Source organism: Dromaius novaehollandiae, chromosome 5 (assembly GCF_036370855.1).
Source record: "Dromaius novaehollandiae isolate bDroNov1 chromosome 5, bDroNov1.hap1, whole genome shotgun sequence".
NCBI lineage: Eukaryota > Metazoa > Chordata > Aves > Casuariiformes > Dromaiidae > Dromaius > Dromaius novaehollandiae.
In genome coordinates, this window is record NC_088102.1 from 5,284,187 (window position 1) to 5,298,883 (window position 14,697).

The following is a 14,697-nucleotide window of genomic DNA, read 5'->3' on the forward strand; positions in this document are numbered from 1 at the left end:
GCTCGCACCCCTTAGTTCCTGCCGTACCTGCATTATAGCGACTCTCCGCTTTGCAGGGGTGACTTGCGACTCCTGTGATTCTCATGCGCAGGAAGATTGATTGTTTTTTTATGAAAAATGCAAAAAAATCAAAATGAAAATGTTACTGCAAAAGCCAGCCGCTTGGGGGCACTGCAAAAATGTAGACAGCGTGTCAAAAAAAAAGGAAAAAAAAAAGAAAAAAGGCTATTGCCAAACAGGAAACTGCTAAGCACTAGGCATAATCGTAAAGGAAGGAGGAGCAGAGGGCAAGCTGGCCTTGCAAGCGGCGTGCAAATGCAAGCTGCGTGCAGCGTTGCACCGCGCTTTGAAATGCCAGCGGTCAAAGCAGGGCAGCACGCTACGAAGCTGTCAGGAGGGATGTGCCGTTAATCTCTAAAATGTCTGTGTGTTTTTGTAAGAACACGATTACAGTGAACGAAGAAAGCAAAAAAGAAAGAAGAAAAAGACAGCATCATTTAAGATTGGCTCCGTGCAGCACAGAATGGAGCAGTCAAAGAAATGTCGCCCTCCGTTTCCCTGTATTGACTGCTGGGGGGGGGTCAGCAAAGATTTGGAAACTCGGAAAATCCTGACTCATGCTGAAATCGTTAACTTATTATATGATAACAAAAGATTAGTTTGGAGCTATTGATTGAATGCCATTGGGCCAGATTCCCCGGTGGCATAAAAAAAGTCCAATTAAACAACAGAGCAACGGTAGTTTGTAGAGAATCTGCCCGCTTAGTCCAACACAATGAGGTTGTGAGGGTTTGCTGCTTTTCGTTACTCTCCTTTTTTCCCCGAATCAGTGGAATTTGAGGGCATTCAACAGTTCTGCCTTAGGATATCAGGATATAGTCCAGTGATTTGGGTCGTGCTGAACTGCTAGTTTCAGAAAAGAGTGAGTTTGGGAGTGCCTTTCGAACCAAAAATCCTTTGTTCTTACTTATTCTGTGCCTGAACCTGAAAAATTCCTATATATTGAAAAAATACTCGTTTGCTCCTCCGAGTGCGTAGCCTGAGCCATTTGCTGGGCTGATTTCCACTTGTGTGGACGATGACGCTGCATTTAGGAAGTGAGACTGCCGTAATGCCTAGGCTTTAATCTAACCAGCTCATATAACAACATCAGTGATAACACAGCAGGACAGGCTTCAGCGCCCGCTAGTAACCTGAGCGCCCGGCCGTGGGCTGGCGAGCCGAGACTCTGCCATGCATCTTCACTAGCGGCGTTACCTGAGCTAGCTAGGTTAAAGCCAGAATGGGTGTACTTAACGTCCTGCAATTACACCTTCCAGTAACTCTATCTAGGTCGCCGCAAGGGTCCCGGTGTATTTGAATAATGCCCTGATTTTGCAGTGTTCCAATGTCACTTTGAAATAAAACGCAGCAATGGTATTTTTGCAGCCCAGTTTATGATTGCTACCGATTCTACTGTTAAGAGGAATGGATATATTAGCATTTAATATAGATAAACAGGCAACATGAATGTATAAAGGCATTATCCCTTACAGATGTTATACATGCCTGAAAGACTGTGTCATTTCCATACACTCCTGATGATAATATGATATAATAATAATATGATATTAGGCTTTTATCTTAGCCACTGGAGCTTTGAGAACCCATCTGAATTTTCTGTTTCTTGACATTATAACTGTCATTCCCAGATACATTTTGTACCAAGAAGATACGTTATGTGGAAATCTGCTCATTTGGTCTTCCTACTCTTTTATTCTTTCACGTGGGATATTGTTCATTTTAAGGGTAATTCTCCTTATCCCTGCATAAAGGCACCCTATTGGGGAGCAATACAGAGTGTGTAGGGGAAACTGTCCCCGAACTGCGCTCTGAAATAATTAGCATTTCTGAATACATTTTTGGTGAAATTTCAGGCAAATGGAATTGTAAAGCTGTAGCCCACAGCGTCGCGTGCTTGCTGCTTTCCAAGTGTTGGAGGAAGGCTGCTGTAAGCAAGCGACTGCACGTGGAGCACTGCTTGTTGCTGCAGAGGGTACAAGGTAGCCCTCCTCCTCCTCCTCCTCCTCCGATAGCCTCTTGATTGAGGGCTGCGCAGCAAAACCATTACAGCACCGCTCACTAGTTTAAAAAAACACAACAAATTCTAGGAGCAGAAAACAGAGGCTAAATCACTATCCTCTAACAACTAGGAAGCCCAGTTATGCCTTCCGTTGCGTTTTCTTGCTCTGTTTTTTGGGGGGGTTCATTCTGAACGGTAGCACGTTTTTAATATGAGCATGGGACAATCGCTCACCCCTACCCTGGTGTCTCGGCCTCATCTGTAGGCTGGGCCCACACGTGTGGGAGACACACATTTGGACTCTCACCGGGAGAAAGAGAGCATGGAGAAAACCTTCCCTTTCTTGGGTATTTGCTCCAACATCCAGATTAGTGCATGCAAGAAACTGCATCAAATGTAATCTCTGCAGCTCACAGTGTTAAAAAGAAAACAGTAACCTGGCTCTGCTCTTTCAAAGAGCACCGGTAGACTCCTAAACCCGTGTGTGCAGCCCTGGGACTCCAAGCTGACGGAAACACCCAGATTCTGGCTCTGCGGAGCAGGCCGCACAGATCCCCCTTTCTGATGTTTCCTGCAACCAGGTCTCTGTTGACCATGTGGGATTTTTCACTTGCCCTTGTGAGGTGTCTAACGCTCTCCAGGCTTTAAATGGAGAAGCAAGGTACCTGAGCCCGGGTATTACCTTCCACTCTGGCAGCCTGATACCGAACACTTAGATGCTACTGCATCACATTTTTAAGCACCCATAAGCCATTTTTGAATTGAGACCCGCTTTCTGGTTTTTTCTAAGAATTGTTTGGAGTGGGTGCATTAGGTAAGTTATATTTTCATCCCCTTTAGCAAAAGCAGATGAAGAAGCTGCTTAGTACAGTGGTATTAGACTGTATCTCATCAGTGTCAAGCGGGCTAGTAGTTGAGTTAGGCCAGGACCTTCGAGTTTTTATTTGAAAAGAGCATCCTTTTCCCTAGCTTAGACAAGACTTGCAGTAATTTTAGTTTTTATTTTGGGTTAAAACAGTACACATCTTTTCTCAGCATGTCTCTCTTGTGTCTCCATTGCCCAGAAGCAGCACTTCTGGTATGGAGGCTGGATGTGATCGCTGGAGTTGTTTCACAGCTAAAACAAATGCAAAGGAGATAAGGAACAGCCTGGTTGCGAGCACAACAATGGAAAGCTTTGAGGAATATGACCATTAACGAAGATGGAAACTATAAAAGAGTTATAGTGACTTGGCTAATCCTATGTACTTCTGACAGAGTTAAACTTCTCCAGGTTGCTGATAAGATAGGACAGTTTTTCTTTATCTATTGTTTTTTCAATGTTCAAGGCTACTGAAATGCAAAAGTGCCAGATGGCCCTGTAAGCTAAACAATATACAAAATCTTCCTTATATTATCACCAAATGTCCTGGGAGGGGAGGGGAGAGAGAAAGGTTATTTAATCATTAGAAGTCACTTAGCAGCAAATGACATTCAGCTGTCTTTATCAACGTAAAACAAAAGATTGGGGCCATAGAGCTGTGGGGGCTTTAGTATTACAGGACACGTATTTCATTTGCCTTTAAGTCAGCTGGTGATATCTTGTCCTTGCGTGTAACAGTCACTGAGCTGTGATGCAGCGCTAGTAAAAAGAAATTCTTTTCTACGTGTACAAAAAAATCACTGCAATTGTATAGCAGTGTGCCTGTACGATCTTTCCCCTTGAACGCAACAGCCTCCTGGGTCATCGATAGCAAAATCCCTTCGTTCTCCTGGGGTTCTGCTACCGTCCAGAGGAAACACGGCAGAGATGAGGAGCCCTAGGTTCTGCTTTCAGTCCTGTCACTGAGCCGGTATTTGACCTTTGGAAGTTGTTTCACCTCCATCTTCCCTCCTGTCCTCTCTGTATGTGGTGGCCACAGTCGAGGACTCTAGAGGCTCTGGGCAATTCGTCTCGGCCATCTGAGCTGCCACGTTAACGCGACCCCGGGCCTTGGCTAATCGGCCCTGGACTAAACACCGCGGCGCGGTGCTGCGCTGATGCAGTTACCCTGCTTTTCGGCCTCAGCAGGGCCTCGAGATGGTCTCGTGGCCTCACGTCAAGCGGAGCAGGCACTCTCCCCGCGGCCGCCCTGCCGCGTGCCACAGCAACCGGCCACCTCCGTCTGCCACAGAGCCCTGCTGCTGCCACCGTGGCTCCTCGGTGGCCACCCCGGGTCCCCCAACCCTCTTTCGGGGAGGGGGGAGGCCCCAGCCCACCCAAACTCCTAGGCTCAGGCCACCAACGCGTTGTTCCCCGTTTCCCCGCGCGTTTTCTCTGCGTTTCGCTCCTGCTCCCAGTGCAACCAGTAACCCCCAGCCCGGGGGGGGGGGGGGGTCGGGCCGGGCTGAAGAGCGGCCTCCCACCCGTCAGCAGGGCGTTGCGCGACGCGGCGGGGCGGCCACGCGCGGGAGCGGCCGCGGCCCCCAGGGCGGCGCGGCGCGGCCCGGCCCCGGCGCCGTCCCGTCCCGCCCCGGGCGCGGATTGGCGCGGCCGCCGCGGCCCCTCCCGCCGCCGCCGCCGCCGCTCGGCGCAGGGGGGGGGATCCGGCCGCGCCGCCGAGCCCGCGCAGGCGGCTCCGCGCAGCTCCGCGCCGCCGGGACGCCGCCTCCGCGCCGCACCGGGTAGGCAGCTCGCGGCGCGCCGGGGCCGGGGCTGGGGGCGGCGGCGGCGGAGGGCAGCGGGGCGGCGAGCGGGCCCCGCGGGCCATGGCGGCGGTGGTCGGGCCTGCTCGCGGCGGGCCGCCCGCGGGGCTCCTCCGCGAGCGCGGGGCCTCCGCGCGGGCGCAGCCGGCCGCGGCCCGGAGCGGGGTGGGGAGGGGGGCGCCGCGCTGCGGGGCGCCGAGGCCCCCCTCCGCCCGCCGCCGTCTCCTCGCGGGCCTCCGGGCGAGCGCCCGAGGCCCCTTCCGAAAAAAAGAAGGAAATTACCAAAAAAAAAAGAAAAAATCAAAAAAAAAAAAGTCGTTGCCCGAATCTTGGGGTGTTAAAAGCGCTGTCACCTCGCTGCGGCGTCTCTCCGCGCTCGGCGCCTCCGGTTCCCTCCTTCGGGGAAGGCAGCGTCCAGCCCGGGCGGCGAGGAGGAGGATGAAGGACGGGCGGCGAGGAAGAGGGTGAAGGAAGGGGGCTGCTGCCCCCCAAAAGCGCCCGCTCCGAGGCTCCCTGGGCGATGGCGAGCGTCGCCCTTAGCCGGAGCCGGTTGTGGGCACGGCCTCGTGGCCTAGGGCGCCCGGCGGGGCCACGCGTGCTGGGCACGATGCCCAGTGTCGCCCCGCGTTGCTCTTCGCCGCGCGCTGCCCCGTCTGCAGGGGGGAGAAAAAAGGGAAAATCCGCAACCCTGGAGGCAGGCGGTTGTCTTGGAAGTCCAAAGTCTAAACCCATAAATGCTTGGAGGTGGTTAACGTTGCTGCTGCTTAACGCGGTGGCAGCACAGTGACTGCTTGACTACCAAGAAGGAAAAAACTGCTCTAGTTCTCCGCTGTTTTTGAGCGATTTGAGCAGATTTCAACAGTGCAGCCCTGAAATCCTGCTTGTGCCCGAGCGACTTGGCCTTCAGGGACCGGAAGAATTCCCCGTGCAGCTCCGCTTCGATTGCACCAAAGTTGCGTTTTTGCCCTTGAAATCCTAACCTGAAGCTTTTTCCAGTGTTTTCATTCCTTTCTTATTTTTAATTTTATTTAAATAACTGGCCAATGCCTTGCTGCAGGGGATGGGAGCGTGCTGCGCGGTGGTTTGGGTCCTGCGGGGAGGGAAAGGGAGCGCCTGGCATTGCCTTCCCTCCCCATGGCCCGGCTGAAAGAGCCTCATTGACTCGCGGCGAAGGTAACGTGCCCGGCTCCTCCTTTTAGGTGGTAAACCCATAAATTCGCCCCGGCGCGGGGCCTTGGAGGGGAAGAAGTGGAATGTCAGGGAGCCGCCTGCTCACAAAGACGGTGCCTGTTAATTGCACGACACATATTGAAATTTCCCCTCTGAGTGACAGGGTCCCATTTTAATAGGTGTGAAAAGTTGTGGGATTTGATTTAATACCAGTGTCTTAAAATCTTCTTGCAAGCTCGATATGACTAAGTCATTTCTTTCGTATTTAATTGGAGAGCCAGGCAAAGGTTGAAGGGAACGCTTCATGTTTTGCTAAATGCTCTTTAAAACTCTTCTTTTTTTCCCCCTATTTAGACCAGGATCGTGCGCATACGTGAATGCCTTGTCGAGCTGCAAGTAATTTCCTTGTAGGTGTACGAAGCGTCTTTATGTGTCCCTTAAAACAGGGAGCCCATCCCGCAGCGCGCGGCAGAGCTGGACCCCAGCGTGGCGCTGGCCAGACCCCGGCCACCTCGAACACCTAACAGGCGGGTTTGATACCTGCTTCCAGTGCAGATAACAGCTTTTCTTGCAACCGGTAGTTCGATCTGTAAGGAAAAAAAAGTAGGACTGGGCCCAAGCCTCTGATGAGAAGATAGTTCAGCCTTGGAAGCGTGCGGAGCTCTTGTTCCTGCTGATTGCTTTTCTTGGCTGTCGTGTGGACTTTTTGGTCAGTGGACTTATTGCTAGGCGTTCCTCTCCTTAGATTTAAGCTTTTGAAGGAGATCGTAGTTTAGGGGAAGCTGAGAAACCGACTGGGCAGTGTCGTCAGCCCTGCAGCGGAGAGGGCACAGGAATGTAGGTTTGGTATGTGTGGCGGTTTAGGGCTTTTTTTTTTGTTCTTTTGTACCATATTTTAATGATTCTGTTTCTTTAAGCTATGTTGACTCTGTTAACCTGTTAAGTAAAGTTAGCATGTATTCAAGTTAGCATGGCAGGCTTTAAAATTTGTTTTTAATGTGTGAATATTGCCGTGTAGAACAATATAAGGACTGAATCGGGATAACTGCCCTTAGTGCAGATTCTGGGCGCAGACGTGAAATTAGTATGTGCTTGTTCCCAAATAAATTGTCCTTTTTTCTTCCTGTTGTGGGTGGGGAGTATCTACTGTATCACCTGTTAATCCTACTGTCTCGGTCTTATGCCCGTAGCAGAAGTGGAGGTGTATTTGCTGGTGTGGCTATGGTAGGTAGTTTTAATCCAGTTATTTTGGGCAGCAGGCCTGGCTTTGGTGTAGGGTGGGCTTCTGCGAGTGGCATCAGTGGTGCTCATTTGGGCAGCTAGTTCCTGGTAAAAATCAAGGTTTCTGCAGTGTCATTGCAACGAGTATCTAGGGTAGATGGATTAAATATAGTTCAAGTATGTCTAAATGCGTTGCAGTGCCGTTGCAGTACAGCAATGATAATGTTTATGTAGATCCCTTTCCTGTACATCTGGGGCTCAACCATCTCTTCCATAGGAGCCCCGTGACTACTTCATACTGTTTTAAGGGTAAAAATACACTGCGGAGGTACACATACGTGGCTGTTAAGAAAATGCCAGTTTTATTTTTTTTAATCACTTAGAAATGGTTGCTTGGTATCTTGGGGTGCAGAAAATAGTGCTCTTTTTCACAGGATTAAAAAAAAACTGCTTTAGAAGCTGCAGTGCCTGCAGTTCAGAGCAAAGCAATGCATTTAGGTAACACTGAAGCTGAATTTCTGCCAGTTAAAAATCTTGCTGTCCTAATATGCCATTCTGCACAGTGCTTGGAAGCTAATGTGCAATGTTCTGCTGGCTTGCAGCAAAACAACTAATGATTAAAAATTCAGCAGATGTTGTGGTTCACTTAACTACTTGTTCTTGCATCATTCAGGTCATATCACACAATTAATGTTGCTAATGTTCAATCTAGCTTTTTTGGTTCTAAGAATGGAAATTATCTGAACTACCATGGGATTTATAGAACTGTTTTGGCAGGAACTGGGCTATGCAAAGTAAATTATTCAGAACTGTTTTCATCCTTTCCCTAACTTGGAGAATCTCCTTTTTATTTCTCGGATATTATTTGTTCATGCCAGGCTTTCATTTCTGCAGCCTTTCTCACTTTGATTTCTAAGCGATTTCTTTTGATTGCTTTGAGATGAATGAAATTTCCCCAAGTGTGTGTGGGGGAGGAGCATGATAGGTACCAAGTTTTGCGTTCTTACTTGAACTCAGCATTTCATTTGGCCACAAAAGGTTTTTTTTTTTTTTATGAGAAGTCTCGCTTTGTTTCGGGCAGGATTTCTTGTGCTTTCAGTCCATTTACTTTTAACATTGCAGAGTTTTGGTAAACAGCTGTTCAATCTACTGTGTCCCTCGGTTTGTAAACACTTAGCAACTTACCCTTGCCCTTCCCCTGCTATGTTCCTTTAAATACTTGGTGGTTTTGGGCCCTTTTGAAGCTCATGGAGGTTCTGGAAACCTTTCCTGGGCTGCGTGGAGCTACAAAACAGGCTTGATATGTCAAGTTTTGTACCTTGTTTTTTCACTTCCTTTACCACCTTCCTTTTTTTTGCGTTTGGAAGCTGGTGCCTCTGCTGCAAGACAAGAAGCTGATGTTCTCCTTCGCCTTGAGTGCACTAACTGTGTTTTTGCTTGACCTGCCTGCACTTTCTTGAGGCTTGTCTGCTCACGCTGGAGGTACGAGGTTGGTTGTTGCTAGGTGGATGCCCCGTGACATGGTTGTTGCGTGTCGCTGTACATCTTTATGGACTTGTACTGGTATAAGCCCGATAGAAATACCGAGGTTAAGGAAGACCTACACCTGAGAAAGGTTGCTGGGTCTTTCTCAACGTCTTTGAGAGTAATCGGCTCTCCTGGGGCAGCGGTGGGCTTGTGCGCTTCGAGAAGGTACGTTCAGGACATAGAACGAGGTTGAGTATCTTGGTCAAGGGCATGGATGATCCAGCCATCGTTCAGTGTGGTGCTGCGGACGAGCTGTCGGGCGTTACGGGGCTTAGGAGAAGGCTGCATCTTTTAAGCATGAAGTAAGTGGCAGATCCATAATAAGAACGGAAAAGCTGGCTTTGTGCGTTGGCGATGTGTGATAGATGCACCTGTGAACCTGGTTTTGGAGGAGCAATGGGCGGAAACTGGAGACTTTCAGTTTAAGCACGCTCTTGAAACTTGCAGTTTGGGTGGCTTCTCACACGCGTTCTGCCGATTAGCACATCAAGAAGATTTATTTTTAGCGGAGGCAGACATTTTTCTTTGAAGAAACCTGTCTGGGCTGTGAACAGTAATGTAGAGAGAACTTGTTTCAGCTGAATTGTTGGTAGATAGTCAATTGATTTCAAAAAATGAAGTCTTAAGTATGCAGCCCCTCCCTGCCTTTAGTATCCTGCCTAGAATGAGGGAAGAGAAATATCCAGATTGTTTTTGGCTTGTGCTTAATACCATATCTGCGTTATCGGATGCTGTACTTGAAGAATTGATATTCAGGATAATGTTTTATCTCTGATTGCAAAAATAACTTCATACTCAGCTAATTTTGCCTGCTGGAAGAATAAAAGGGAGACTAACTTTGCTGCTTTATTGGGGACCTGCTTATAGCTGTGCTAATTACTATGCGTGAACTTGGAGAATTAGCATATTTTTTTGGCAAACCTCAATGGCAGCCATTTAATTTAGAATTTTTTAACTTCAGACATTCCCAACATCTCTAAGCTACTTCTAGCTCATTTTGTGATTTGTGCGTCAGTATTTTGCAAGCTTTGATTTAGCAAAGTTCAGTAGTTTTTTTTTTTTTCTTTCTCCTCCTTGCAGTGACTTACATAATTAAACAGAAGCTTGCTGCCTTTTCCAGTAACTTTCAGCCTGGAACTGAACATGCAGAAATTCCTACTGTCATTCAAATGAAAAAGTGTTGAAAACAGACTCTCTTAAAATGCATGCTAGCACGGTAAAATTAAAACCTAGGTTTCAGTCACTCTCTGCTGTGTGGGAAGAAAGCATTTGATATTTTGAGTGTAAATGGTTTTAAAAGAGAAACCTTGGGGAAACTGGGGCATGTCGAGTCTGGTCGTGATTCTGCTGAAAGCTTCAGGGGCATCTAGGCTCATGATGTGAATTCTTAAGCTCCAAAGAGTTGGGTTATAAAGTCATCATTAAAGATAGCCACTAAATGTTCTCTCTTACTAAAAGGCAGTTTCTGGCACATTTTCCAACTTCTCAAGGTGTCTGGCGGTGCCTTTTCCACTTGGTTTGCTTTTGTTCTTGTGACCTCCTCCTTGCACCGCTTTCTAGTTGCCGATCAAGAGAGGGCTGTAATCTGTAAAACATTAAAATGTTTGAAATTTTGTAGTAAAAACCGCTGTCCACTTTATTGGAATGCAGTTATGCACTGGCTAACCTTCTTTTGGATGCGATGGCCTGGGTTCATTTAAATTGTAATTATGTCCTGCGTTGTGGTGTTAGCCTGCTTTCTGTCTTCGTAGCATTCCTGTTTTGCCGTGTGAAATTTGCAGTCCTGGGTCCTCCTGCCTCCTCCCCTTTAGTTTGTCGATCGCTTAAGAATGCAGTTTCTTCCTCGGGATGAACCAGGTTATATTGCTCAGCTCTCTAATTCCTCCCTCTAATTGGCAGCATGCCGAGCGTGAAATCTTCTTCCTAAGTCACTCTAGAGATTTCTGTGTACATGCTATTATTTTGTTTTGCTTGCATGCTAAAAACACTGATATATATATATATATATATATTTTTTTCTTTAAGTTTAGGCTGTGTGTAGTCATGCCTGTGTGAGTGCATGTAGGCTTGGGTGTTGCCACTTCAGGGCCTCCTTGGGCATTTCATTGCTTCCACGATTTCTCGTAGCGTCAAAGGCGATTTGGAAGGCAGCTTTCCCTCTGCATCTAGGTAGGTGAAATAATTTCCGGTTGCGTCTGAACTTCGGAGACTTATGCAGGCTCGCGCCTGTGGTTTGGCTTTCTGCGACGTGCCGTGCTTGCGGCTGTATTTAAAGGAGTTGGGACACCGCGGGTTCAAGCAGGACACGGTTTGCATCAAGGGACAGTGGCTAGCGTTGAACCGGCTGTGTTTCCCCGGTGCCTGCTGGCAGCGCGTGGCTCGGGGGCCGCTGCCCACCGTGCTGCCCGGGGCCTGCTCCTTCCTCTCCTCCCCGGAGCGCCCGCGTGTGCCCTTGGGGCAGCCCCGCTGCCGAGCGCTCGGGATGCGGGAGAGAGACGCTTTCCTTTTTTTCTTTTAATTTCTTTATTTTTTCAGGGTGGATGACACCCTACTGTCATTTCTTTATATGAGGTAACCTCTGTTTTAATAAACACGTGAATTAAAAGATGCAAAGCGTGCTTGCTTATGCATCTGCAGCCTAAGTACATCTGGTGCCGCTTTGGAAATCCTGCCTGTTGGGGAATTGCTGCTCACGATGAATGCATCTGTCGTGACATTAGAGAAAAAAATGCCACGTTTCTCTTAGGTGCGGCAGGATTTCAGGTGTAGTCCTGGTAAAATGTATATGACCTGTGTCAAATAGGACTCTCCACAAAGCTGCGGATGTGGTTTTGCTGTGAGTTACTGGGAATTGTCTTGTAATGCTGAATTACAGCACGTCCGGTAAACCGAGCTCTCGCCGCTCCTGATGCGGCGGGTGTCGCTTGACGGAGACTAAACCGGTTTTGCTAATCATTTGCTATGTTGTGCTTTAACAGCTTACGTGAGTGTAAACCAGTACCCACTGGTATGTCGGCTATAGGCGCAGCTATAGGCTTCGGGGTGGCTGCCGAGATAAATGGGAGCAGCTCCGAGCCCTCTGTCCCGCCTGCCTGCAGAGCTCGCAGCTCTCCTTACGCCGAAAGGCGGGTGGGTTTTTTTCCTGTTTTCTTTTGTATCCCAAGATACAGTCGTCAAGGAAAGTTAATTTTATGAAACTACTGCAGCTTGGTTGCTGGCCTGGAGGAAAGGACGGAAGGGACGGCACCGCGGAGTGCCCTGCTGAAATGGCACGTTTGTTTCGGGGAAAGTGTTTTTGAGAACTTGGAAAGAGCTTAACTGGGAAGAAGTTAATCCCAGTGTGAGGCTGTTGCATCCCTAGGGGAGCTGCACAAAGCAAGCTCAGGGAGGTTGCTAGTGGCATTAATAGTGACGGTAACTCGTGGGGTTTTTTTTCCCCCCTTTTCTTCCCTCCAGAGGTGGGGGACTTGCAGGCCTCCCCACTTGTGTTATGTCAGAGCAAAGCAGAACAGACTCAGTTTTCCTCAGGTGGCTGTCCAGGAAAAAAAAAGAAAACTAAAGGGTTGGATAGAGAAGTCTATCAGGTTGCTTTGCATTTGAAAAAGCTTAGAGATTGAAGAAGAAAAAAAAGGTAAATGTAGAAGTCGGTGATCACAGCTGCAGCAACTTTGCTGGGGGCATCAGGGAGGCAGAGGCTGCTGGGGAGGTCGTGTCTCTAATGAGGGCGAGCGGAGCAGCTGGGGGAGGACCGATGCGCTTTGCAGCGTGCGTAGCTCGCAGCACATCTCGCAGTCGCAGTTTGGAGGCAGGCGGTTATTCTGAGTTGCAGTTTGGCTTGCAGTCTCTCCAGGCATAAGCCTTGGTTATGGAAATAGCCATATATACCACTTTACAAGCAGAAGGTACAGCTCTTTAAGGGAAGATGGGGTGCGAATTGCTTAGATAAAACGAGCCAGCATCCTCAAAGCTGGGTTGCTAAAGGTAGACCAAGTGCCAGCATAAGGTAAGACCCGTGTGTTTAACATGTTTAGTTCTCTGTGATCAGGCCTAGGAGGATTTAGAGATGCTTTAAGTTTCGGTAGAAGCTAATAGAAAGAGCAAAAAGCTGGTATGCTTTTTCTGGGGTAGCTAAATGCAGGCATGTTAACCTTAATATATGCATGCGTGTGGGTACCTGAGAAAACATCCCGTTAAATAAGGCAGTGACTTTCTTCTGGGGAGATGCTGAGAATACCTTCCACAGTCTCCCAGCCGGGGCCAAGCCAGACTTGTTAGCAGCTTGCAAGCGACAGCTCTGCTTTGCTTTGTAGGTATTTTAAGTGATGGGGGTAGCAGAGCTGGAGGGAGATGTGATAACGTCTGTGCTTTTTTCGTTGGGGGGGAGGAGGAGGAGGAGGAGGAGATGGGACTAATTGCGTACCTTCCCGTTCCAGCTCCTGCATTATCGCCGGAGCGGCCCTGCAGTCTGCTCTGATAGCAGATAAGCGGTGTGGCTTGCAGCACTTGAAGCAAAACTTAAGTGCCCTTTCCTCTTTTCCTGCAGTGAAACTAATTTCATTACCTGGATGTCAGCCAGGAGAAGGTTTCTTGTCGTGCTGCTTTGGGCTTTGTGCACGCTAGAAGTGTGTCCCTGGTGCATCTGGCAAAAATATCCTAAAATACTGTATTCCCTTAGCAGCTTCTGTCGAAGGTTCTTCAAGCTATTTGCCAGGTGAAGATGTGTTTAGCTTTAACATTAAGTGCTGCAAACACAATGTCCCGAAGGATTTAGATAAAACTGGTTAGTGTTAAGACTCTGTTTTCCATAGAGCTGCATGTTAATTAGGTTCTCTGCTGTCTGCATTAGGTCCTGCATAGGTGATTAGAGCAGCCCAACTAGACCTCCACCACCAAGTCCGCTGCTCGAGAGCGGATGTCGCCGTGGTTAACGTGGTCACGTTGAGGTGCTTGTGCTTGAATTGCATAATTTTGGTTCTGTAGTGTGGAAACAGCCTTAGATGCAACAGATGATGCGAACGCGAATTTTTGGGCACAACTTCAGAGAGGATTTCTGTCCATCTCTGAAAGAGAATGAAAGTGCGTTTGTGCATCAGTCTGAGCCCTGATAAAATATTGTTCTTGGAGCTGATGTTTCTGAGGGATGATGATTTTGAGGTAGCTGCGTAAGCCTGTGAGAGAGCACCACGGACAAGCGCTCGCATTTTGCATAGTCCAGTAGTGACAAATACTGAAACTCTTGTCAGGATGGCTTTTTCTTGGACGGGCATGGGACGGTTGGATCGCTCTCACATATGCCTAAGAATACGCCTGACTGTGCGTGCGGTCAAGTCAGGGTGGTGGGAGGACGGGAATGCATTCACACAGATGTTTGATGAGCAAAGTGTTTTGGGAAAGAAAATGAAATAGTTTTTTGGGTTTTTTTTACGTTGGTACTTTTAGCAAGTTTGGGCTTGGTTAAATTGGTTATAATGTGGCCAACAGGGCTGGTCATGTAGAACAGCTCAGTATGGGTCCAGCTGCAGCACTGAGCTCCTGGAATAACTTAAGGTGAAGTGATGGTGAATTGCAGAGAATTGAAGACTGAGAGGTCCCCTATCAAGTCTTGTATTTATCGAATGGCTTTAAGACAGAGATATCCAAACGTGCTTTGCAAACTGGCTTGTACATGGCATGGTGGAGCAGATTTGATGGAAAACAATGTGGGTTCTCTTTAATTAAAAAAGTGATCTAGTTTGTTAAAGAAATATTTATTTCTTTTATGGGGGAAAAATATGTGGAGCCAGGGGATGTCTGACCTGTGGCCAGCTTGGACAGTTGACCCAGCTGTTTCCTGCGGTATCTTTGGGAAAAGGCTGCTCTGAGGGCAGTAGAGGCAGAAGGGGACTTGCCCGTGCACGGGAGGCTCAGCGGGGCGGTGAGGGGGCGTCTCCAAAGTACAGACCCTTCCTGCTATGGGGGTCAGCTCTTTAGCGTGTATGCCTACGGTGAAGGTAAACGCTGCTTAAAGCAACACCTTGATGTCTTTCATGCTGAGACGGGCTGGTGGCTGGTAA

The 14,697-nt window shown here is 48.4% G+C and overlaps 1 protein-coding gene across 3 annotated transcripts in view; it reads left to right on the forward strand.

The window, feature by feature from the left end:
• The first annotated feature begins 4,563 nt into the window (after positions 1–4,563).
• Positions 4,564–14,697, forward strand: part of FBXO34 (F-box protein 34) — a 36,819-nt gene continuing 26,685 nt past the window's right edge. For all 3 annotated transcript variants that reach the window (XM_064511865.1, XM_064511868.1, XM_064511867.1), the window contains exon 1: positions 4,564–4,705. The gene's annotated coding sequence lies outside the window, so the exon portion shown is untranslated. The remainder of the gene's footprint in view (positions 4,706–14,697) is intronic.